The sequence below is a fragment of the Lissotriton helveticus genome, chromosome 7 (genome assembly GCF_964261635.1).
Source record: "Lissotriton helveticus chromosome 7, aLisHel1.1, whole genome shotgun sequence".
NCBI lineage: Eukaryota > Metazoa > Chordata > Amphibia > Caudata > Salamandridae > Lissotriton > Lissotriton helveticus.
Window position 1 is genome coordinate 1,580,990,324 of NC_136068.1, and position 25,085 is coordinate 1,581,015,408.

Consider the following 25,085-nt stretch of genomic DNA (forward strand, 5'->3'; position numbering starts at 1 on the left):
TTGTTCCCACCTAAAACTACAGGGTTAAAACCATTCCATGACTATTGAAAACATATATTGGTGATGGACCCGCTTGAGGTGTTACTTTGGTGTTTGGGCTCTGGGCACGACTCAGAGTAGAGCAATTTATGTGCCCTCTTGCACCCAGAGACGATCATGAAGTGAAACTGCACATGAGTGCAGCTACATAAGTCACCTTGCTGCTCCAAATTGCTGGTTCGGGCCTGTTACCACTCTCAGGGCCAATCCCACGACAGGTCATCTTCGTTGTCCAAGTCATTTGGTAAGTCAGAGTTCAAGTCGAACAGAAAACATAAGAAGGCAAAGGGGAACTCAACACCATCCACTCTCAATCTGAAGACAAGTCATGAGGGTGTCAAGGTGCCACTCGATCTCACTTTCAATCTGCGATTGAGGAGCCGGTCCTACAGTGAATCCCAATGTGCCCCGAGTTCCCTGGGCTGTCAGTAACACCACAGCAGGTAGAAGCTTTTTTAGGAGTTCGTTCTCAGTAAAGACTGATCCCCTGGAACCTTCCTCAGGTTCTGAACCGTCTCTGGTGCCAAATTTCATTCCAGCTCCGAAACCTATGCAGGTCCCTCTTTCATTGACACCAATCACAATGTTGCTGGCGGTGGAGGAGGATCCGGCGCCTCACCGAGGTCACGCTCTGACTCTACTCCAGCACACCCAGCCGCCGTACATCTTGATTCAGACAGTATATTCACTACCGATGAGCTGTACTCAGAGATTCTATTTAATTCTCAGAGCAACCTAGTATTCTTTCCTGTATGCAGGCTCTTTTCATGTAAGGACAGCCCTAAGGGGAGATGCCTGGTGTGGCTGTGTCTCTGTGCGTTCAGCTGTCTGGATCTTCCTTTCTGGTGCAGCGGCCCTGGGCTGGGGGGCGGCGGACTCTGTTCAACCACAAAGCAGACTTGGGCCTTCAACCAGGCCTTGCCAGTCAGCTCTGGTCAAGTCAAAATTGTTCACGTGAAAGGTGCAGCCAGACTAGCTGGTACCAGCAGTTGCAGCCCCAATTTGGCTAATATTATCAACTTTGCAGGTTCGGCCCCAACCGGCTGATTCAGGGCATTATAGCCCCAATCGGGCTGGTGTCATTAACATTGTATATGTAAACCCAACTGGGCTCGAAGAGGCAGTTGTATCCCTGATTATGACTACTACAGAAGCAACCCTACTGAGCAAAAGCAGGAAGTTGCCTAAAGTGGTTCCCACCAGGATCCAGGTATGATAGAATAGAAAACTCTCTGCAACACGGGTCACTCCTATCTCACTCTCGGTTAGTCAGCTTCTTCTGGCTGTTCCACAGCACTGGGGTCGCGCTGGCCTCTCCTCCTGTAGGGCTTGCCAGTTTCCTACTTTCTCTGTGGGAGGTGATGCTACTAGGCACTCAGGCATACCATCAGCTCCTCTAGCAGAGAGTGTAGACTTAACATAATGCCACCTCACCACTGGGAGAGAGGCTGTCATGCAGACACCAGCCCTAGTCACACAGCAGTCCTTTGTTGATGTTGAAGGATTTGGAACTAGAGCCAAGAGGGAGTGTTTGGGCTTCACTTTTATACACAACTTCTAGACAAGGGATATGGATCCAGTGGATAGGGATACACTGTCTCAAACTTCAGAACCTGTTTGGGGTGGTTCCTTCAAGGATACTTCTCAAGCTGCTCCACAAATACAATATTTGGGGAGAGGGACAGGAGCACCCACAACACAGGCACAATATGGGTAAGGTTTCTGCACCTGGATGGAACCAGTCTACTTGAAACAGTAGACAAAAGGGCAGGTCTGGCCTAGAAATGTCCTCACTTTTCACACAGAAATTGCAGTCCCTTTCCTCGGTAGAATCATCAGTCGAATTGTAGCACTCAAGAAGGTCCATGCATTAGTCCCTACCTTTATGCTCTTTTTCCAGACAGGCAATGTTGATCCATTGACTACGTCCTGGAACTGGTTTGGGGTGGTTCCCTTTCAAATTACATATTCTGACTGGTAAATGGTTTGTGTAAAATGATAACCTTCACAGCAGGTAGTGGTGATGCTGCCTCGGAACAGGCGTATCTAAAACACGGGCATGAGGTATGAAGACTCCGTACTTGGCCTCATCAGCCTTCCTGAAGTAGCAATTAGAGAAAGACAAAAGGTAGACCCGGTGTAGAAACGTTCCCATCCTTTACATCAGAGTCTGCTGACTCATTTCCTTTCCTTCTCCCCTAAAAGCCACTATCAGATATACAGTTATTAATTTGGGAGGGGCACCCTGCCAACTTAATAAACCCATTTTAGTAAGGTACAAAAACAGTTCTCCAGTATTGCTGTGAGACCTTATGTCTGCAAATACACAAACAAACTAAGAAGACCAAAAGACACTTGTACTGCTTTTAATGAACAGCAGAAAAGTAGTCCTGCAAAAAAACAGGCAAGCATTGTTAGCCCATAGGCTGCATTGGAACTTCAACAGCATAGAAATTGAAAGCAAATGTAGAAACTCAAAACTGACATTGTGCCGGCACCCATGATTCCTATCATCCCATCATGCCTCAGGGGTGACAGTTAGATAATTGTTCTTTCCTGCTCCTTTAGTCAGGACTCTTGTTAATCAGCTCCACAGATTCTTTTACTTTTTGTCAGAAAAAAACAATTTTTTTCACTAAACTTCATTTAATTCGACATTTAAAACAGGTTTGAGTAAGATATTACCTTTTTTTCTGGCAGTTTGGCATTTGTTTTCCTCTAAGAGATGCCTTCTCTGTTTGATCCTTGCCCTTCCTGTGGCAAAAAGAAGGCTAAAACAGATTCTCACTCTGTATTTTCTGCCTTCCGGATTCTCATGTTCCTGAGACGTGCCAGTACTGCCAAAATTTGTCAAGATGCACTCTCAAGTAGAGAGAGAGGATTCGTCTTTATGGTCACTCTGAGAAAAAGAAGACTTCTAACTCTAGAGGCAGGTCTCCTCTGTGAGACAGAAGAAGAAAATGCCCTGGCGACTTCCAGAAGCAAAGTTCTGGTCTGTTCTTCTTCAGCGTCATCAAAAATGCCTCCACCTGCAAAGAAAACAACGATGACAATCCCTTCGATGGCAGCATCACCGTCGAGAGAACATCGATCGTCTTTGAAGACTTCCAAACACAAAGGTACATCAAGTTCAACATCGAATCCTCCGCCACCATCAACCCGGCGATGGTCGGCGTGGAGGAATCGTTCTTCGTTGGCGTGGGTTCATCATCCAACGTTGAGACACCGCTCTCTGATGTCGCCGTCATTATGGCGTTCGACATCGAGGCGCAGCCCTCCGTTGCTGTCAGTGTTGGGGGCAGGATCTCCACAGGTTATCTCGATATCGAGAAGCTCCTCTTCTCCGTCTCCATGAAGGTGAGTGCAAAAAAACACTCCACAGATCACTGTTCCTCCTTCACAATGAGGAGAAGAACCCAAATCTCATTCTGTTCATCTTCATCCCAGGTGGCTCCTCTCAGTCATCACTGACAGAAAACAACATCTTCACAAGTACAACAGCCTTTGGATTATTCAAGTTCTTTACATAGATCTCCTCTGGCTCGTCTGGTGTAGGCAGTGGATCGTTCATCTACTACTCCATCCAGGGGTCACCAAAGGGAGCGGTCTCCATCTCCCTCAGGTCGGAAATCCACCTCCCATCGTCGTCACAGGAGGCGAAGATCACCTTCTTGGTCTTCCTCCCCTGCTCATTCCTCCAAGAGGGATTACTCACCCACATTAACGGACAGTCCTCCCTCCAGAGTGTCACCTGTGGAGGACATCAACATATTTCGTGATGTGCTAGCAAGAGGGGCCCAAAAGTTGGACATCGAGATGTCTGATTCTGTCATTTTTGGGACTCTACATCAGAGGTCTGTGTCGAGGCCTCTGCTACCATTGGTTCCTGGCCTCTTGGAACCAGTCACGGACATTTTTCTTACCCCGGCAACGCTCAAAACGGCTTCGGTAAGGATCTTAAAGAAATATAGACCATCAGAGCAAGATCCTCTGTTCCTCAGGTCAGACCCCCACCAGATTCAGTGATTATTGCTGCTGCAAAGAAGTCCCATGCAGTAGCCTCTTCCTCGTCGGTCCCTCCATATAAGGAAAACAGCCTCAGGATTAATGGAGGAGGAAAGTTTGCGGCTTTGCAGCGGCATCTTTGAAAGTGTCTAGTGCTGCAGCCCTTTTGGGACGTTATGATAGGACTTTGTGGGATTCACTAGAGCGTTTCAAAGAAAAACTTCCCAAAGAGGACCGCCAGGATTTGGAGAGATTCTCCAGGAGGGAGCCCTCGTAGCGAATCAAATGATCAGTGTGACAGCTGATGGATCATCTCTAGCTGCACTCTCGTACTCACATGGCATCTGCGCAAGAAGATCCTCTTAGATACAGCTTACAGCATTAAAGCCGGAAGCCCAACAGCGCATCTTGAACCTTCCATTTTCTGGAAATTCTCTTTTTGGTTCTCACACAGATGAAGAGATGGCCAGGATGAAATCCGAACTGGACACTCTTAAGGCTCTGGGTTTAGAAAAAAGGAAGGAATTCAGACGTGCTTACCGGCCTTAGAGTTCTAGCCCCTCAATGGTCCCATCAGTCTAAGTCTCGCTATCTGAAAGAGACACGTTAGTATTAGATTCCTTACCTTAGAATAGCCCCAGGCGTCAGACTGGATCTGCAAATTTTTGCGTAGCAGTACCCTTGCGCGCCGGTAGGCGTCGTCTGCGGCTCCGCGTCCGTCGTCGGCGCCCTGATGACGTAGTCGGAGTACTTAGACGCCGCCTCAGCGTGCTGACATCAGTTCTTTTTTCCGCGCCAGCAGCGCAGATCCGGAAAAAGTGGTACCTTAGTCACTTTTTGACTAAATCTTTTTTGATCTTTTGATCTCATTTTTCGAGTCTTCGACTCCGATTCGGTACCGGTAGGGATGCCTGGTTTCAAGCCCTGTGAGGATTGCGACCGACTGATGTCATTAACGGACCCTCACCGTCGGTGTCTCCACTGTCTCGGCGTCGACCACGATGACAAGGCCTGTTCCGACTGCCGGGCCCTCACTTCGAAAGCTAGATGGGAGCGGTCCCGTAAGCGACTCGAACTCCGGCAGTCGGCCCCGCGCCATGAGAGGTCCTGGTCCCGATGGAGGTCGAGGGACCGGTCGCGGGAGCAGAGCCATCATAGCTCCGGGAGTCAACATCACTCCTCAGGGTCGAAGTCGTCAGGTAAGCACAAGAAGTCGAAGAGACGTCATCGCTCTTCCGACGCTCGCGCGACTCGGCCGGGGGTTCGGGTGGCACCGCCCACGCGGCTCCGTCGTAGTCGCAGGCGCCGCGTCCGGCTTCATACCCTTCGGTCCCTGGGCCTAACGCGACGCCTGGAGGAGATCGAGCGGTTCCTCATGGCCATGAGGTCCCTCTCTCCTCCGACGGGTTCTGCGGCACCTTCGGGCCCAGCGGACCCATCTGGGGGGCCTAGCGGGTCGGGGGCTTCGGTCCCGATGCCGTCGGGTGCTTCGGCTCCGACACCGCCGGCGCCTTCGGGCCCGGCGCCGCAAGGTCCCACTGGATCCGGTTCCGGATCCGGGTCGCCGCCGGTGGACTTGACGACCTCCCCGGCGCCGACCCCCCAGGTGTCACCCCCGACGCCGCCCTCGAGCGGCGCCGTCCCCGATAGCTCCCTCGACCTGGTTCCGGCGCCGAAGCGGAGCCGCTGGGCGCCGCTTCAGATGCCGTTCGGAGAGTTTTACTTTCCATGAACCGGCCCCATCATTTTCTGACCCTGACTATCAGGAGATGGGTGATGAGGAGTATTGGGAGGGGTCTGAGGACCCTCTGGCACGTGAATGTCAGTCCCAGGAGGACTGGACAGGTGAACTTGGGGATGCCAGTGGTCTGGACACTTCGCCCGACACTGGCTTTGTCTCACCTCCTACCATGGCTACGGAGGAGGGGGAAACCTACAGTGTGGTGTTGATGAGGGCAGCCAAGGCCTTGGGCCTTCCGTCGCGGCCGTGAGGACTAACCTCCTCACTGAGGTCCTTAAGCCGCAGTCATGCTCAGCTGAGCCTCTGCTGCCGTTTAACGAGGCCTTGACCGACGTTCTTTTGGGCACTTGGTCCAAGCCTGCTACAGGTTCGCCTGTAGATAGGAACGTGGCCAGACGCCACCTCCCGGCTCCGGGTGACCCATGTTTCCTGTCCACCCACCCCACCCCCGAGAGCCTGGTCATCCAGGCCTCCAATTCCCAGAACGCATTCCCGTCGGCTCCGCCGGACAGGGAATCCAAGAGGTATGAGCAGTACGGCAAAAAGATCTTCTCCTCCCTTAGTCTGTGACTGCGGTCTTCCAACACCACATGCCTCTTGGACCGCTACACCCACTCTCTGTGGGATATGGTTGCGGTAGTGCTGCCAGAGTGTCCGTTGGAGGTACAGGCCAAACTCGGCCAAGCCCTTGTGGAGGGCCGGGATGCAGCCAGATATTCTATCCGGTGTGGGCTGGATACCACAGACTCACTAGGTAGAGCGATGGCAACGACAGTGGCAGTTAGACGTCACGCCTGGTTGAGGTCCGCCAACTTTTCGGCTGATGTCCAAAACACACTGATGGACATGCCGTTTGATAGCCGTTGCCTTTTTGGAGACAAGGCAGACCATGCGCTTGAGCGCTTTAAGGACTCCAGGGCTACGGCCAAGTCCTTGGGCCTCTCGGCCCCGCGCCAGCAATCGGCTGCCTTCCATTCCTTTCGTGGCCACGGAAGGGGTGTACCCACACGTGCTGCCAGCCACGCTCCGCAGGGTAATACCCAACGCGGTGGCGGCCGTGGAAACTGCCGTGGTGGCGGTCGGGGACAACGGCGAGGTCAGTCCACACCTTCCCCCGCAGCATCCGCCTCAAAACCCTCCTAGTCCGTGCTTTCAGGCCCATGTGACGCCAGTGGGGGGCAGGGTTCGCCATCACCTCCTCCAGTGGTGCACCGTCACATCAGACAGGTGGGTGCTGCAGATCGTCCGAAGGGGCTACTCCCTCCCCTTCGAGGCGACTCCTCCAGCCATGCCACCGCAGAACCACCGTGTATCGCGGGATCATTTGCGACTTCTGCAGGAGGAAGTTACGGCCCTCTTGGCCAAGGGGGCCATCGAGCGCGTTCCTGGACCAGAAGTAGGGTGTGGTTGCTACTCCCACTACTTTCTGGTACCCAAGAAGGGCAAAGGGGGCCTACGCCCTATCTTGGACCTACGGAACGTCAACGGCTTCCTCCGGAAGGAGAAGTTCAAAATGCTGACACTGGCACAGGTCTTGGCTGCCCTGGACCCAGGAGACTGGATGGTAGCGTTGGACTTGCAGGACGCTTATTTCCACATCCCCGTCCTGCCGGCCCACCGGCACTACCTGCAGTTCACGGTTGGCCACGAGCACTTTCAGTATACCGTGCTCCCCTTCGGCCTTACCAGCGCCCCACGGGTGTTCACAAAGGTGATGGCGGTGGTCGCAGCTCATCTGCGCCGGTTAGGGGTTTCAGTCTTCCCCTACCTCGACGACTGGTTGTTGAAGGCGGGCTCGCCCCAGACAGTCGTCAGCCACCTCCAGACTACGGCAGATCTCCTGCACCAGCTGGGGTTCTCCATCAATGTGCCAAAGTCACATCTGTGCCCCTCCCAGAAGCTCCTCTTCATCGGAGCGGTTCTCGGCTCGGTGCGGTTTCGGGTTTATCCACCCGAACAGCGGGTCCTGGATATTCAGGCTCTGATTCCCATCTTTCAGCCGTTATCCCGGGTCTCGGTCAGGTTGACGCTGCGGCTTCTGGGGCTGATGGCCTCCTGCATCCTACTGGTGCATCACGCCAGGTGGCGGATGCGGGCTCTGCAGTAGGACCTGAAGTTTCAGTGGGCCCAGCATCAGGGCAACCTGTCCGACCACGTCCTGATCTCGGAGGGCACTGCGAGACAGCTGCAGTGGTGGCTCACGGACCGCGATTGGGTCAGCGGCAGATCCCTCTCCCTTCCCCAACCAGAGCACGTAGTTGTGACGGACGCGTCACTCCAGCGCTGGGGAGGCCACATGGGAGAGGCGGAGATCAGAGGCCTCTGGTCTCCGGCGGAGGCCCGGCTCCACATCAACCTTTTGGAGTTACGGGCGATTCGTCTAGCACTGAAGGCATTCCTCCCTTCTGTCCGGGGGAGTGTAGTGCAGGTGTTCACGGACAACACCACCGACATGTGGTACTGCAATAAACAGGGCGGGGTGGGGTCGTGGACCCTTTGCCAGGAGGCTCTGCGCCTCTGGCAATGGCTGGAATGCCAGGGCGTGACCTTGGTGGCTCAACATCTGGCGGGATCTCTGAACGCCAGGGCGGACGAGCTCAGCCGTCGGTGCATGATGGATCATGAATGGCATCTGAACTCGGACGTGGCGCAAGGCCTCTTTCAGCAATGGGGAGAGCCTTGGTTAGATCTATTCGCCACCGAAGAGAACGCGCAATGTCATCTGTTCTGCGCGTTGGAATTCCCAAGCGGCGCTCGCTCGGAGACGCTTTTCGTCGCGAGTGGAGTTGGGGTCTATTGTACGGCTTTCCACCTATACCACTTCTGCCCAGAGTCCTGAAGAAGATCAAGCGCGACCGGTCCCAAGTCATCCTTGTGGCTGCGGACTGGGCACGAAGGTACTGGTATCCAGAGCTACTCAGTATGTCAGTCGATCCCCCGGTTCGTCTGCCTCTTCGGGAGGACATTCTGTCGCAGCAGCAGGGGACGGTCCTCCACCCGAACCTGTCCAGTCTCCACCTCCATGCTTGGAGATTGAGCGGCGACAGTTGAGGCCATTTGACTTGCCTCCTGAAGTCTGTAACGTCATTCTGGCAGCCAGGCGTCCCTCCACAAAGTCGGTATACGCCTGCAGGTGGAACAGATTTGTGGCGTGGTGCACAGCACAGGCTGTGGATCCTCTTGCTGCCCCTCTCTCGGAGGTTCTTCTCTTCCTTCTTTCTCTTGCCCAGCAGGGCTCTGCTCTGGTCACTATCAAGGGCTACCTTTCTGCCCTTTCAGCCTTTCTGAGGCTGCCTGATCAACCTTCTTTGTTCAAGTCCCCTATTGTAAATAGATTTCTAAAAGGCATCACACACACATTCCCTCCTGTTCCGTTTGTGATGCCTCAGTGGGACTTGAACCTGATTCTTACGTTTCTGATTTGCGCTCCTTTTGAGCCACTTCACAACTGTCCTCTCCGCCTTCTTACTCTGAAGACTGCTTTCCTGGTTGCCATCACCTCTGCCAGGAGAGTGAGTGAGCTCCAGGCCCTTTCTTGTACTCCACCTTTCCTTTCTGTCCATCCGGACAAAGTGGTGTTGCGTACTAAGCCATCTTTCCTGCCCAAGGTTGTCACGGCCTTCCACATCGTGCAGTCTATCACCTTGCCAACCTTCTTCCCGCCACCGCATCCCTCTAAAGAGGAAGAGTGGCTCCACCGTCTGGACCCAAAACGTGCGCTCTCATTTTACTTGGATCGCACACGCCAGTTCCGGGTGGATGACCAACTCTTTGTTGGTTATGTGGGCGCTAAGAAGGGGAAAGCGGCGCACAAGAGGACCATCTCCCGGTGGATCATCTTGTGTATCCAGGCATGTTACTCCTTGGCTAAAAAGGAGCCCCCTGTTGGATTGCGGGCTCATTCTACCCGAGCCACGGCAACTACAACTGCCCTGGGCCGGGGAGTGTCCTTACAGGACATCTGTCAGGCAGCTACGTGGGCATCGCTGCACACGTTTGCAAGACACTACTGCCTTGGCAGCCAAGTCCGGAGGGACGGCTTCTTTGGCCGTTCTGTCCTCCAGGACTTTCTGGTGTGATTATTGGTTCGCAGACCCTCCACCGGGGTTGGTATTGCTGGGGTATCTATTCTAAGGTAAGGAATCTACTACTAACGTGTCTCTTTCAGATGCACAAGTTACTACTTGTGTAACGATATATCTGTAAGAGACATTAGTTAGAATTAGATTCCTTACCGACCCACCCATCCTCCCCGTTCTGCGAACTGATATCTATTATTATTATTATTATTATTATTATTATTATTATTATAGGCTTTTATAGCGCGCTCTGTTACTAAGAAAATAGTATCCTGGCGCGAAGGAAGTGAGAGGCAAGGCAGAGGGGAACTCTATACAGTGATGTTGAAGAGGTGGGTCTTCAATCCCGTCTTGAACAGAATGATGGATGGAGCTGTTCTTAACTGCTGCGGGAGGGTGTTCCATGCTCTCGCCGCTCTGACTGAGATGGATTGGCCACCGAGCCTGCTGTATTTGAATTTTGGGACAGTCATTTGGTGCAGATTAGCTGATCTGAGGGGGCAGTTGGGAACATATATGGAGAATCTTTTCCGCAGGTAAACTGGACCAGCTTGGTGGACAGCTCGATAGGCGAGGACAAGGATTTTAAATAAAATCCTGTGGGCAACCGGGAGCCAATGTAGGGTGCGGAGAGGTTGACGGACACTTGAACTTTTTGGGATATTAAACAAAAGCCGTACAGCGGCATTTTGTATAACTTGGAGGCGATGGATCAGATAGGCAGGAAGGCCGCAGAAGAGGCCATTTGCGTAATCCAGTCTGGATAATATAAGGGCACGGATGACGGTCTCTTTGGCCGCTCTCGGAAGGAGTGGAAAGAACCTGCGTAAAGTTTTAAGTGTAGAAAAGCAGATCCCGGTGAGTTTTTTTAAATGATCCTCGAATCTGAGGTCATTGTTAAACCAGACTCCAAGATTTTTAGCAGGGCCTCCGATGGATTTGGGGCAAGGTAAATCGGCCGGCCAAAGAGAGTTGCCGAAGTTATCTGGAAAGGAGCCATATAGCAGAATTTCAGATTTGCTTTCGTTGCATTTTAATTGTGCGAGGGCAAGCCAGCGAAAGACAGATGACAAGCAGGTTTGGGCTCCAGATGTATCCAGGTTGTTTTTGGGCCATGTGAACAGGAGTTGAGTGTCGTCAGCGTAGGCCATTATTTATCTAGGGTTAGGGTTACCCCCTTTCAGGGCCCTAGTTTCAATGGCCCCAGTGTTGGTTTTTAACATGGCTCAGCGCTTCTGGCGCGGAAAAGCTGTGTCTAAGAACTGACGTCAGCACGCGGAGGCGGCGTCTAAGTACTCCGACGACATCATCACGGCGCCCACGACGCCGACGACGGACGCAGAGCCGCAGACGACGCCTACCGATGCGCAAGGGTACTGCTACGCACAAATTTCCGGATCCAGTCTGACGCCTGGGGATATTCTAAGGTAAGGAATCTAATACTAACTAATGTCTCTTACAGATATATCGTTACACAAGTAGTAACTTGTGCTTCAGGGAAGTCGACCTTCTGGCCCCATTACAACATTTGCAGCTGAACTACAACAATGGCAAGATGCAGGCATCCAAGACTTAGGTGACTTATACCTGCACCACTTGTAGCGGAGGAGGAACTGTCCCCCAGTTTTTACTACAACGTTCTCTCATAGCGGCATGAATTACCCATTGGGGGAGCTATATCCACAGAGCTCAACATGCATCACACAATACAATATTTGCAAATGGTTTGCAACCGCGCTACGGCACCACACAGCTGCTGACCTGTCACCTCTTAGGCGTCACTGGGAGACTGAGATCCAATTTTTTATCATCCACAAATCAACAAATCCTTTAGCCGCCATGATGCTAAATTTCCTAGATGCACGCTTGTAGATGCAGACCTACTGCATATGCTTTGGAGATGTCCCGTACTAACTGAATACTGGAAAGCAGTGGCAGATGAACTAGCGTGTTGCACAGCCAAGGACATCCCCCTAGAGTGGCCCACGTATGTCTTGCATATACACCGCAGTACCCGTAATAAAAAGGTCACTTCCCGATTTGTGGATCTAGGAATAGTGGTGGCAAAGAGACTAATCACCAAAAAATGGAAAGCTCCCTTTCCACCAACAATCCCAATATGGAGGCGCTCAATGCACACCTGGGCAAAAGCAGAGGGCATAGCGCTCCGAAGGGAAGATACACTAGGCTGTCATGCAGACACCAGCCCTAGTCACACAGCAGTCCTTTGTTGTTGTTGAAGGATTTGGAACTAGAGCAAAGAGGGAGTGTTTGGGCTTCACATTTATACACAACTTCTAGACAAGGGATATGGATCCAGTGGATAGGGATACACTGTCTCAAACTTCAGAACCTGTTTGGGGTGGTTCCTTCAAGGATACTTCTCAAGCTGCTCCACAAATACAATATTTGGGGAGAGGGACAGGAGCACCCACAACACAGGCACAATATGGGTAAGGTTTCTGCACCTGGATGGAACCAGTCTACTTGAAACAGTAGACAAAAGGGCAGGTCTGGCCTAGAAATGTCCTCACTTTTCGCACAGAAATTGCAGTCCCTTTCCTCGCCAGAATCATCAGTCGAATTGTAGCACTCAAGAAGGTCCATGCATTAGTCCCTACCTTTATGCTCTTTTTCCAGACAGGCAATGTTGATCCATTGACTACGTCCTGGAACTGGTTTGGGGTGGTTCCCTTTCAAATTACATATTCTGACTGGTAAATGGTTTGTGTAAAATGATAACCTTCACAGCAGGTAGTGGTGATGCTGCCTCGGAACAGGCGTATCTAAAACACGGGCATGAGGTATGAAGACTCCGTACTTGGCCTCATCAGCCTTCCTGAAGTAGCAATTAGAGAAAGACAAAAGGTAGACCCGGTGTAGAAACGTTCCCATCCTTTACATCAGAGTCTGCTGACTCATTTCCTTTCCTTCTCCCCTAAAAGCCACTATCAGATATACAGTTATTAATTTGGGAGGGGGCACCCTGCCAACTTAATAAACCCATTTTAGTAAGGTAAAAAAACATTTCTCCAGTATTGCTGTGAGACCTTATCTCTGCAAATACACAAACAAACTAGGAAGACCAAAAGACACTTGAACTGCTTTTAATGAACAGCAGAAAAGTAGTCCTGCAAAAAAACAGGCAAGCATTGTTAGCCCATAGGCTGCATTGGAACTTCAACAGCATAGAAACTGAAAGCAAATGTAGAAACTCAAAACTGACATTGTGCCGGCAGCCATGATTCCTATCATCCCATCATGCCTCAGGGGTGACAGTTAGGTAATTGTTCTTTCCGGCTCCTTCAGTCAGGACTCTGGTTAATCAGCTCCACAGATTCTTTTACTTTTTGTCAGAAAAAAACAATTTTTTTTACTAAACTTCATTTAATTCGACATTTAAAACGGGTTGGAGTAAGATATTACCTTTTTTTCTGGCAGTTTGGCATTTTTTTTTCTCTAAGAGATGCCTTCTCTGTTTGATCCTTGCCCTTCCTGTGGCAAAAAGAAGGCTAAAACAGATTTCTCACTCTGTATTTTCTGCCTTCCGGATTCTCATGTTCCTGAGACCTGCCAGTACTGCCAAAATTTGTCAAGATGCACTCTCAAGGAGAGAGAGAGGATTCGTCTTTATGGTCACTCTGAGAATAAGAAGACTTCTACCTCTAGAGGCAGGTCTCCTCTGTGAGACAGAAGAAGAAAATGCCCTGGCGACTTCCAGAAGCAAAGTTCTGGTCTGTTCTTCTTCAGCGTCGGGCTCGGCATCAAAAATGCCTCCAACTGCAAAGAAAACGACGATGAAAATCCCTTCGATGGCGGCATCACCGTCGAGAGAACATCGATCGTCTTCGAAGACTTCCAAACACAAAGGTACATCAAGTTCAACATCGAATCCTCCGCCACCATCAACCTTGCGATGGTCGGCGTGGAGGAATCGTTCTTCGTTGGCGTGGGTTCATCATCCAACGTTGAGACACCGCTCTCTGTCGTCGCCGTCATTATGGCGTTCGACATCGAGGCGCAGCCCTCCGTTGCTGTCAGTGTTGGGGTCAGGATCTCCACAGGTTATCTCGATGTCGAGAAGCTCCTCTTCTCCGTCTCCATAAAGGTGAGTGCAAAAAACCACTCCACAGATCACTGTCCCTCCTTCACAATGAGGAAAAGAACACAAATCTCATTCTGTTCATCTTCATCCCAGGTGGCTCCTCTCAGTCATCACTGACAGAAAACAACATCTTCACAAGTACAACAGCCTTTGGATTATTCAAGTTCTCTACATAGATCTCCTCTGGCTCGTCTGGTGTAGGTAGTGGATCGTTCATCTACTACTCCATCCAGGGGTCACCAAAGGGAGCGGTCTCCATCTCCCTCAGGTCGGAAATCCACCACCCATCGCCGTCACAGGAAGCGAAGATCACCTTCTTGCTCTTCCTCCCCTGCTCATTCCTCCAAGAGGGATTACTCACCCACATTAACGGACAGTCCTCCCTCCAGAGTGTTACCTGTGGAGGACATCAACACATTTCGTGATACGCTAGCAAGAGGGGCCCAAAAGTTTGTCATTTTTGGGACTCTACATCAGAGGTCTGTGTCGAGGCCTCTGCTACGATTTGTTCCTGGCCTCTTGGAACCAGTCATGGACATTTTTCTTACCCCAGCAACGCTCAAAATGGCTTCGGTAAGGATCTTAAAGAAATATAGATCATCAGAGCAAGATCCTCTGTTCCTCAGGTCAGACCCCCACCAGATTCAGTGATTATTGCTGCTGCAAAGAAGTCCCATGCAGTAGCCTCTTCCTCGTCGGTCCCTCCATATAAGGAAAACAGAGCTCAGGATTAATGGAGGAGGAAAGTTTGCGGCTTTGCAGCGGCATCTTTGAAAGTGTCTAGTGCTGCAGCTCTTTTGGGACGTTATGATAGGACTTTGTGGGATTCACTAGAGCGTTTCAAAGAAAAACTTCCCAAAGAGGACCGCCAGGATTTGGAGAGATTCTCCAGGAGGGAGCCCTCGTTGTGAATCAAATGATCAGTGTGACAGCTGATGGATCATCTCTAGCTGCACTCTCGTATTCACATGGCATCTGCGCAAGAAGATCCTCTTAGTTACAGCTTACAGCATTAAAGCCGGAAGCCCAACAGCGCATCTTGAACCTTCCATTTTCTGGAAATTCTCTTTTTGGTTCTCACACAGATGAAGAGATGGCCAGGATGAAATCCGAACTTGACACTCTTAAGGCTCTGGGTTTAGAAAAAAGGAAGGAATTCAGACGCGGTTACCGGCCTTAGAGTTCTAGCCCCTCAACGGTCCCATCAGTCTAAGTCTCGCTTTCAGGGAAGTCGACCTTCTGGCCCCATTACAACATTTGCAGCTGAACTACAACAATGGCAAGATGCAGGCATCCAAGACTTAGGTGACTTATACCTGGACCACTTGTAGCGGAGGAGGAACTGTCCCCCAGTTTTTACTACAACGTTCTCTCATAGAGGCATGAACTACCCATTGGGGGGGCTATATCCACAGAGCTCAACATGCACCACACAATACAATATTTGCAAATGGTTTGCAACCTCGCTACGGCACCACACAGCTGCTGACCTGTCACCTCTTAGGCGTCACTGGGAGACTGAGAACCAATTTTTTATCATCCACAAATCAACAAATCCTTTAGCCGCCATGATGCTACATTTCCTAGATGCACGCTTGTAGATGCAGACCTACTGCATATGCTTTGGAGATGTCCCATACTAACTGAATACTGGAAAGCAGTGGCAGATGAACTAGCGTGTTGCACAGCCAAGGACATCCCCCTAGAGTGGCCCACGTATGACTTGCATATACACCGCAGTACCCGTAATAACGAGGTCACTTCCCGATTTGTGGATCTAGGAATAGTGGTGGCAAAGAGACTAATCACCAAAAAATGGAAAGCTCCCTTTCCACCTACAATCCCAATATGGAGGCGCTCAATGCACACCTGGGCAAAAGCAGAGAGCGTAGCGCTCCGAAGGGAAGATACACTAGGGCTCCGCAAGATTCCGATAGCAAACAGCTGGGATGCACTTCTCACAACCCTTTTGAACACAACCAATGGAGACGAATCCCCCTCACAGAGCCAACAGCTCTTGGATGAATAAAAGTGCATGGTTAGTCTAGGCTAACGCACTATGCTGGTCAAAAAGTTGACGAGCTTGCAGTGACACTGGGCGGTGAACCTCTCACTTACGCAGCCTAGCAAACATCATGCAGTGCAAACCAGACATGTACACCCACACGACCTGTGACACATGGCAAGAATATCTAATCGACAACACTTCATTTAGTAGCAGAGAACCTCGTACGTATCACCAGTTTTCATTTATTATCACAACCTTTTTAAAGTTTAATCTGTTAACAAACACATTCACAATGAAAGCAATGGCAGAACCATGCAAGCTACACCTAGATCAGGAGCAGCCAGAAAATGCCCTTAGCGGTACGAACAACACTGAAGAGACAGCAATAGCGATACTGCACACTATAATGACACAATAGTAGAGCCAGGAGACTGTCTCTAACCAGTCAACGTGAGTAATACTCTCTCACTAAGCAGATTATTTAAAGACGCTGTTATACTCTTGTGCGCCTAACGTTCAAGGATACCCTAACTAATGTATGTACTAAAACAATCTTAATGTGCACCAATTAACTGTGTATGCGGAACCTATTTATAAAGTGTTATAATGCTACACTGAAAACCTTAAAAAAACTATAAAAACAGATTTAAACGTCGACTTTCCAGGGGTAGAGGTGCGCCCCGACAGACTTCCTCCATGACCATGAACACTGGCAAACAATGAACATTAACTTCCACTATTACTGTTACCCACTCCGGTTAGAGGAAGTATCCCCTGCCATGCAGGATATGCGCTACGTTTCCGTTCTCCTCCAAAGTGCACTCTCCAGTAAAGACAATAGTTCATCAACTGGCGTTGTTGCGTCAAGAGGTATCCACTCTCTTACAGAAATTAGCCATAGAAGAGGTTCCTCCTTCACAACGAGGAAAAGGAGTGGACTCCAGAAATTTCCTGGTACAAAAGATGGGTCAAAATATGAGCTTCAGACCTATTCTGGATCTTTGTTCCCTCAACAAAATCATCATAAAAGAAAAGTTTTGTATGCTGGCGCTCCATCAAATATATCCCCATCTTCAGAAAGGGGATTGGGTGTGCTCAATAGACCTCAAGGATGCGTACTTCCATGTGCCAATTGTTCCATGACACCGGAAGTTCCTGCGCTTCATGGTAGGCTCCAAGCATTATCAGCTCAGAATCCTACTATTCGGCCTAAAATCTGCACCTCGAGTATTCACAAAATGCAAATGCATGACAGTAGTTGCCGCTACTCTGCGTTGCCAAGGTCTGTTCATCTATCGATACCGCAACGACTGGCTCATAGGGAGATCATCTCCTCAAACAGTAAAAGACAATCTCGAATCTGCCTGAACTTGCTTCAATGCTCAGGCCTTCATGTAAATAAGGGGAAATCAATCCATCAGTCCACTAAAATAATTCTTTACCTGGGTGCGACTTTGAACTCCAGCACAAGAAAAGTGTCTCCTTAGGAGGAGAGACTTTTTATCAATCAAGCTGAAGTGCAATCATCTTCTTCAAGTTCATCAGCCCTCAGTTCGGCAGGTTGCAGCACTCCTGTGGTCGATGGCATCTTGCATTTTTCTAGTCCCCCATTGCCAGACTGAGGATGAGACCGCTACAGCAGGACTTGGAGGACAAATGGGATCAGACATCTGTGCGATGGGAAGACCGGATTCTACTTTCCCATGCAGCGAGATCATCCATCCCATAGTGGACTCATCGGAAAAATCTCCAGGTAGGAGTACCATTCTACCAACATCCTCCGACGCAATCTTTGATCACAGACGCCTCACTTCAGCTTTCAGAAGCACACATGGGTCTTCTGCAGACTAAGGGCAGGTGGTTGAACAAGGAACAAGCATGTCACATAAACATGCCGGAGCTATGGGCAGTGCATCTATCCCTCAAGGGTTAATAAACGCTTGGTCGTTATGTAAACATGCCCAACATATCAATGATCTTATTATAAATGATAAACTTGATTGCCTTTTTGTAACCGAAACCTGGCTGAAGGCCTGGTGCAATCAAAATAGAGTTAACGCCCTCACCTCTGGCTAATTTATCCAGAGATTAGATCGACCAGAACAACGTGGGGGAGGCCTAGTAATCATTCATCACAGTTCTCTGAAGTACACAACATCTCCATTATCAGACATCAAAGGAGCAGAAGGCATCAACTACTGCTTCCAACTAGAAGACTCAGTTGCGTTCGCGGGAGCATTACTCTACCGCCCACCGGGGCCATACAAGGCCTTTTTGGAAAGTATAGGAGACATAGTGAGTTCACTCACTCTTAGATTCTCCAACTTTACCCTGTTGGTAGGTATTAATATCCATCTTGACACACACAATGACTCAGGGGCTACAAGCTTCAATGAAATCATGAACACTCTTGGATCAGAGCAGCGGATTTCTTCCGTCACCCACAACGCTGGCCATACGCTAGACGTTATCTGTTCCAAACTCAAAACCCTTAAAGTTAAGACCCCAGTTGACTTAACATGGACCGATCACAAGCTGATCCCCTTTGAAATCACAGCCCAGAGCACACCAAACATCAGGGGGAATGACAAGTCCCTGCAACGAGATAAGCCAAGGTGGAAGGAAGTGACAGCTCACCCTGACCTACATCCAGCTGCATTAGCTTGCAGACCTAACTTTTCAGGAGATCCAAAAGTAGACAACCAACTCTTCACGAAGTGGCTTTACACCCTGAGGGACCTTTTTGCACCTTCAGATCCACAAAATGGGCGACCAAAAAAGAAGCCCTCCGCCCCATGGTACTCGCAAACTCTGAAAGAACTACAAACCGATTGTAGGATCCTAGAACGTAGATGGCGTCGGAAATACGAGCAGATCAAACTAAGTAATTTTAAAAAGGCCCTCAAAAACTATCATACCCAGATCAAAATAGCCAAAAAAGCATGCTACACAGATATATTTAAAACTAACAACTCTAACCAAAAAAACATCTTTAAGATAGTCAACATCTTCACTAATCCCAAAGCACTACAACAAGAGACCACCCCATCGCAATCTCTCTGCAATAGCATAGCAGACTATTTTGAACAGAAAGTTCTGACACTACAAAAAGGTTTTACTCATCCCCTTTTTCCATCCAACAACAATGTCGCCACTTTTGGCAAATACAGTCCGACCCTGCAAACTTTTAAACTGATCGCCTATGACGAATCCCGTCGGGCGATCCTCACTACTAAATCCGGATCCCTCTTTGACCCCTGCCCTCCCTTGATCTTACACACCATAATTGATGTTGCGAATCCTATCATAAACACAATAATAAACTCCTCTCTGTCATATGCTATGATCCCCACAGAATGGAAGCTCGTAGTTAAAACGCTGCAAAAGAAGCAGCTTGCGGATCCTTCTACCCTCACCAGTCTTCAACCTAACTCCCTTCTACCATGCCTCAGCAAAATTACGGAAAAGCTTATTAACATCCAACTCACAACTTATCTGGAAGAAGCAAACTTGCTTCACCCCAACCAATCCGGTTTCAGAGCTCATCATTCAACAGAATCAGCCCTATTGTACACGGCTGAATCCCTCAGAGCAGCCCTTGATCAAGGAAAAAATGCGGTTTTGGTTCTGTTAGACCTGTCGACCATATTCAACACGGTCTCACATGCCATTCTTCTAGACCGTCTCAAATCCTAAGACATTTCCCATATTGTCTTGGCCTGGCTAAAGAATTTCCTGCAGAATCGCAGACAAGTTATTACGCTTGACCAATTTACATCTTAAGAAAAAAGCACTGCTCTCTGGTGTCCTTCATGGTTCCAGTCTTAGCCCCACACTTTTCTACCTGATATCATCCTTCAACATAGAGACCATCTCATATGCAGACGATACGCAGTTAATTCTGGTATTGGACAAGAACACCACTCAGGTGGAAGAAAATCTCCACCTATGTCTTACTGCCACTTTCCAGTGGATGAAAACCAATCATCTAAAGTGTAACTTGGAAAAGATGGAAATACTACCATTAGGGCAAGAGAATACCTTTTCCCCTAGTATCTGGTGGCCAGCCGACATCACTCCACCGCCCATTACAGTTACAGTGGTCAGAAACCTAGGAATCAAATTCGATGCCTCACTCTTCTTCAAACAGCAATCCCTGGCAGTCGCCGGAACCTGTTTCCAGATTATAAAATCACTCAACATTTCTTTTTATTTAAGTCCCATCTCAGCCAGAAAGACAGTAGAAGTGGCCCTAGTCACATCCAGATTAGACTACTGTAATAGCCTCTACGAAGGCACAAACAAGTCAGACTTACATAAGCTCAAATGGTCCAACACGCAGCAGCCTGTCTAGTACTGAAATGGCCAAGGAGATATTCTGCCTAAGTGGTCCTAGAAACTCTGCACTGGCTGCTAATTCACAAAAGAGGTTTGTTCAAGATCCTGTTAATTACCTTCAGGATAGTCCACTCCTCTGGCCCACACTACCTCTGAACCAGATTCACGCGGTACATACCTTCCCGGAATCTTAGATCGGCTAACGCAAATCTGTTGAAAATACCAGCATTCAAATGTGTCTCAAAGGGAGGAAAACCTCTCCGACTCATAGGCTCCAGGGCATGGAACAAGCTCCCTAACAAGCTCCAACAGTTTCAGTCTGAAACACTTTTCAAGAAAGCCCTAAAAACCTGGATTTTCTCTGCCCCAGACATCCTATGTATAACCCTTATATAATGGCCTTACAGCTTGCACAGCTACCCAGTACTGTTCCCTTCTCTGGGATCTATTTATATGCCATGATGTTCCTTGGAGTGGTAGTCACGCTATACAAGTGTACAATTACATTACATTACATACAGTCCAAGTCCATTTTAGTACCGCCGGACAATACGACCACCATGTACCATCTAAACAAGCAGGGGGAACTCGCTCTCACCCACTGTCCCTGGAGGCTCAGGCAATCTGGCTTTGGCTCCTGGCCAGGCAGCTCTCAATCACGGCAGTCCGTCTGCCAGTGTAGCAAAATTCTCAGGCGGACTCTCTATGTCGTCACTTCGACGATCAACAAGACTGGGCTCTACACGACAAAGTGGTTGTCCAGCCATCGATCTCTTTGCGGACGAGTCAAACCAAAAATGCCACACCTTCATGTCAAGGTTTTACCGACCAGGATTGACAGGGAATGCCCATTTGATTGACTGGTCAGCAACCTTTGTTTCCGCTTTTCCGCCTCTTCCTCTCATCCCGAAGGTCATCATCAATCTTACAGGCTCCAGGATAGGATGATTCTAATAGCACCAGACTGGCCACAGCAGTGGTGGTACCAGGACATTCTGCATCTCTCAGAGTGTTCACATAGGAGGCTTCCGTGCAGACCGTACCTTCTGGCCAAGATGAACAGGAGGATCCATCATCCCAACCTTCCATTGTTGAAGTTAGCAGCATGGCTTCTGAGGTCCTCCAGTACGGCCACCCAAACCTTCCTCAGGACAGCATGAACATTTTGAGGTTGTCCAGAAGACCGTTCACAAGACATTCCTATTCTTTTAAATGGAAAAGGTTTTATTTGTGGTGTCTACACAATGGTTTCCAACCTACCAGGGGGCAAGAAGAGGTAATTTTACCCTATCTCCTGCATTTAGACAAATCAGATCATAAGTTTACTTCTATTAAGGTACACCTGGCTGCCATTACGGCTTACAGAAAGTCTCCAAATAACCTTTTTTCTTACAGCTCCAGGTGGTTAAGGAGGATTTCCTTCAGGGTCTAAAGACAGTTTTCCCCCTGTCTAGCCTCCTTCACCTCCTTGGAAATTGAACCTGGTTCTTTACAAGCCTATGGGTCCCCCCTTTGAGTCTATTCATAAATCGACCCTTTAACACCTTACATGGAAAGCTGCCTTTTTGGTGGCGATTACTTCAGCTCGTAGAGTAAGCTTCAGGCTCTTTGTTCCAAGGAACCGTACACGGTTTCAAAGAACGTTTAATGTTCAATGAATGCAAAGCTCCCTCCGCCACCAAGGATGGATTAGGAAAGAACGTGGGTAAGACAATAGGCTCATTGAGGTGGTAAGTTGAATCCACCTTAGATGGCATGGAGGGAGGGGTAGTCTCCAAGGGGAAGGAGTGCCCCTTCAGACTATCTGCATAATCCACCTGTCCGACGTGATGGTTTGCCAGTGGGGGGGGGGGGTGGGGGTGGCGGCAAATCGTGCCACCCACTGGCTTTGGTTGTCCCTGAAAGGTCGGACTAGGAAGGTTTGGAGGCAGCTGCAGGGAGCGTAATGTTGAACTGGCCCGCCCTCTGGCACCCATACCCGCGTCGCTTGTCCCACGGCCACACTGGGGATGGGTAGCTTACGTGAACCAGTGGTTGATTTGGGCTGGACGTGTTGGGGTGCCCCTTCTGTAGCCACGAAAGGGGCGAAAAGCAGGATGAGGTGGACGAGCCGCTGCGAGGCTCTAGGATCTGCCTGATGCTCGAGAATCCTTAAAGCGCTCCAGTGCAGAGTCTGCCCTGTCACCAAAAAGGCGATGGCCATCAAAGGGCATTTCCTGCAAGGTTGCCTGGACATACTCCGAAAAGCCAGACGTGCTCAACCAGGCGTAGCGCCGAAGGGCTTCCGACGTGGCAGTCGTTCTGCCCAGTGAGTCAGTGGTATCCAGTCCACATCGAATCGTGAATTTGGCTGCGACTCTCCCATCTGCCACTCTCCGGGAGAGAATGGCCTGAGCCTCCTCCAGGCACTGAGGCAGCACCTGCATAACTGTATCCCAGATGGTATGGGAGTATCGGCCCAAGAGGCATGCGGTATTCGCAGACCGCAATGCCAAGCTGTAGGAAGAGAACATGCGCTTCTCAAGATGATCCAGCTTCTTGGATTCCCTATATGGTGGAGCAGAAGCGAATGCGCCTTTAGAGGAAAAGGCTTGGACTACCAAGTTCTCTGGGGAAGGATGTTGGGTGAGAAAAACTGGGTCGCCCGAGCAAGGCTGTGGCAGTGGGTGATCGTCCGTTCCACAGGAGCCCCTATGCTGGACTTTGACCAGGTGCCAAGAAGGACGTCAGTGAGGGATTCGATGAACGGCAAAAGGGGCTCAGATGAGGTTGCTGCCAGTTGAAGCACCTCCGTCAGGAGATTAGTCCTAACTGCCACCGAAGGGAGCTCTAGGCCCAGGTTCTCACCTGCCCTTCTCACCGCCACAGCATAAGATGCTCCCTCCTCCGTAGCCACGGTAGGGGGAGAAAGCATGCCAAGGGCAGGAGAACTGTCCAGACCACTGTTGTCACCCAGGTCCTCTCTCCAGACTTGCTCTTCTAGCTGGTCTACTAAAGGGTCAGAAGACCCCTCCCAATCCTCATCACCACTTTCTGGGGGATAGGGAACACCAGGGATGAACAGGGGAACAATAGTACTGTCCGGCATCAGATTTGACGTCGGCCGACGTCGATCCGGCTCAGGGTCCATCTGGGGGAGTGAGGATGGGGACGGCATCGGCCAGGGGCACGGCCAGCACCGGCGGCATCGGCCAAGATCGAATAAGGTCGACCGATGTCGATCCAGATCCTCAGGGTCCTCCAGTGCCGGAGCTACCAGCTTCGAAGGCCCAGAACCCCCGACCAGCTCCGCAGGGCCCGAAGGCGCGTCGGCGGGCTGCCAAAATATGGAGTTGAGAGCCTAGTAAAATGCACGAAGCTAGGCAGGGAACGCTCCGGCTCCCAGAAGGAGGCACCAAAGACAAAGACTTCGAGCGATGATGCTCTGGGTCCCACGTGCGTCAGCCGACCGACGGGGAGAAGGCAAAGAGCAACGGTGCATCTTCGCCATCTTATTGTGCTTCGACTTACCCGAAGACTTGGATGACTTGCAGTGCAACGATATGTGGGGGGCTCTTCGACTGGTCTTGAGAACTTCTTCTCAAGCGAAACCGGGAACGAAGCGGAGCTGACTGCCAGGGCGCCAAAAGCTTTCGGACTGCTTCCGCAGGCCCGACAGTTGGAGCGCGACTTCGGATCGTGGTCGTGCTCCATGCACTGGAGGCACACGAGTTGCGGGTCTGTCACAGACATCAGTTTGTGATAGGCCTCGCAGGGCTGGAAGCCGGTTCGACGATGGGACATCCCTCGCGCACCAGGAGTCTAAGACTCAAAAAAGAAGTTGACAAAAGTTGAAAAAAAGCTTAGTCAAGAAGTGACTAAAGGTGTATCTCTCTCCCGATCTGCGCTAGGCTGGCACGGAAAAAGAAAGAACTGACGTCAGCACGCAGGGGTGGCATCTAAATAGACACCGCAATGTCATCCCAGCAAACACGACACCGACACCGAACGTGGAGTCGACCAACACCACCTACCGACGAATATGGGTACTGCTGAGAAAAAATTCTCCGGATCTAGTCTGACGCCTAATTCTAAGGTAAGGAAAATATAACTAACAGTCTCTTTCAGATATTCTGATTACTGACTCCTAAATCTGACTGGAAAAAGAAACTTAAGGTCTACTGAAACCTGCTGGCACCCGGAACTGCGACTGCTCTCCAAGGGTCAAGTGGTTGGCCTCCTGTTTACCTGCAGAAAGATTCCTGACTCCAAAAGGGCCCAGTTGACTAAAGAGCACTAGACCCTGTAGGAAACCGGACTGGAGAGAAACCTGGGGCCCAGAGGACTGACCATGAGAAGTTAAGAGCTTCAGGATTGACCGGAAGAAGCTTTCCCGGCAGTTGGAGAATAGGTCTGAAGGTAAAACCTTTGACTGGGACAATCCGCTTGGTGTATCTGACCTCCACTCGATTATGGCAAGTCTGAAAATGCCCCAGGTCCCGGGCCCCCATGAACTGTTATTTTTCCATACTGCATTTCCTAGGCACTTTGTGCCTTAAATCTTAAAATATCATATCTCTGGGTTCCCTTAACCTATTCTAATGCTCTGGGTGCCTTTCCCTCATACCTTTCTCTAGTTTGTAAAATTGATTTGGGAATGTTATTGTGGTGTGCTCTTTACTTTGAAATTGTTGTTACTGCTTACACATGGCACACACTTTTCTAGGGATTGTCTGCTGCTTGTGTCACAGTTATTAGGGGCTGAGCAGAGATTCTCTCAGAAAAAACAAG

At 49.9% G+C, this 25,085-nt stretch overlaps 1 protein-coding gene across 23 annotated transcripts in view; it reads left to right on the plus strand.

Moving 5' to 3' along the window:
• FLT3LG (fms related receptor tyrosine kinase 3 ligand) overlaps positions 1 to 25,085 on the plus strand; it is a 676,457-nt gene that overhangs the window by 252,578 nt on the left and 398,794 nt on the right. The window lies entirely within an intron of this gene.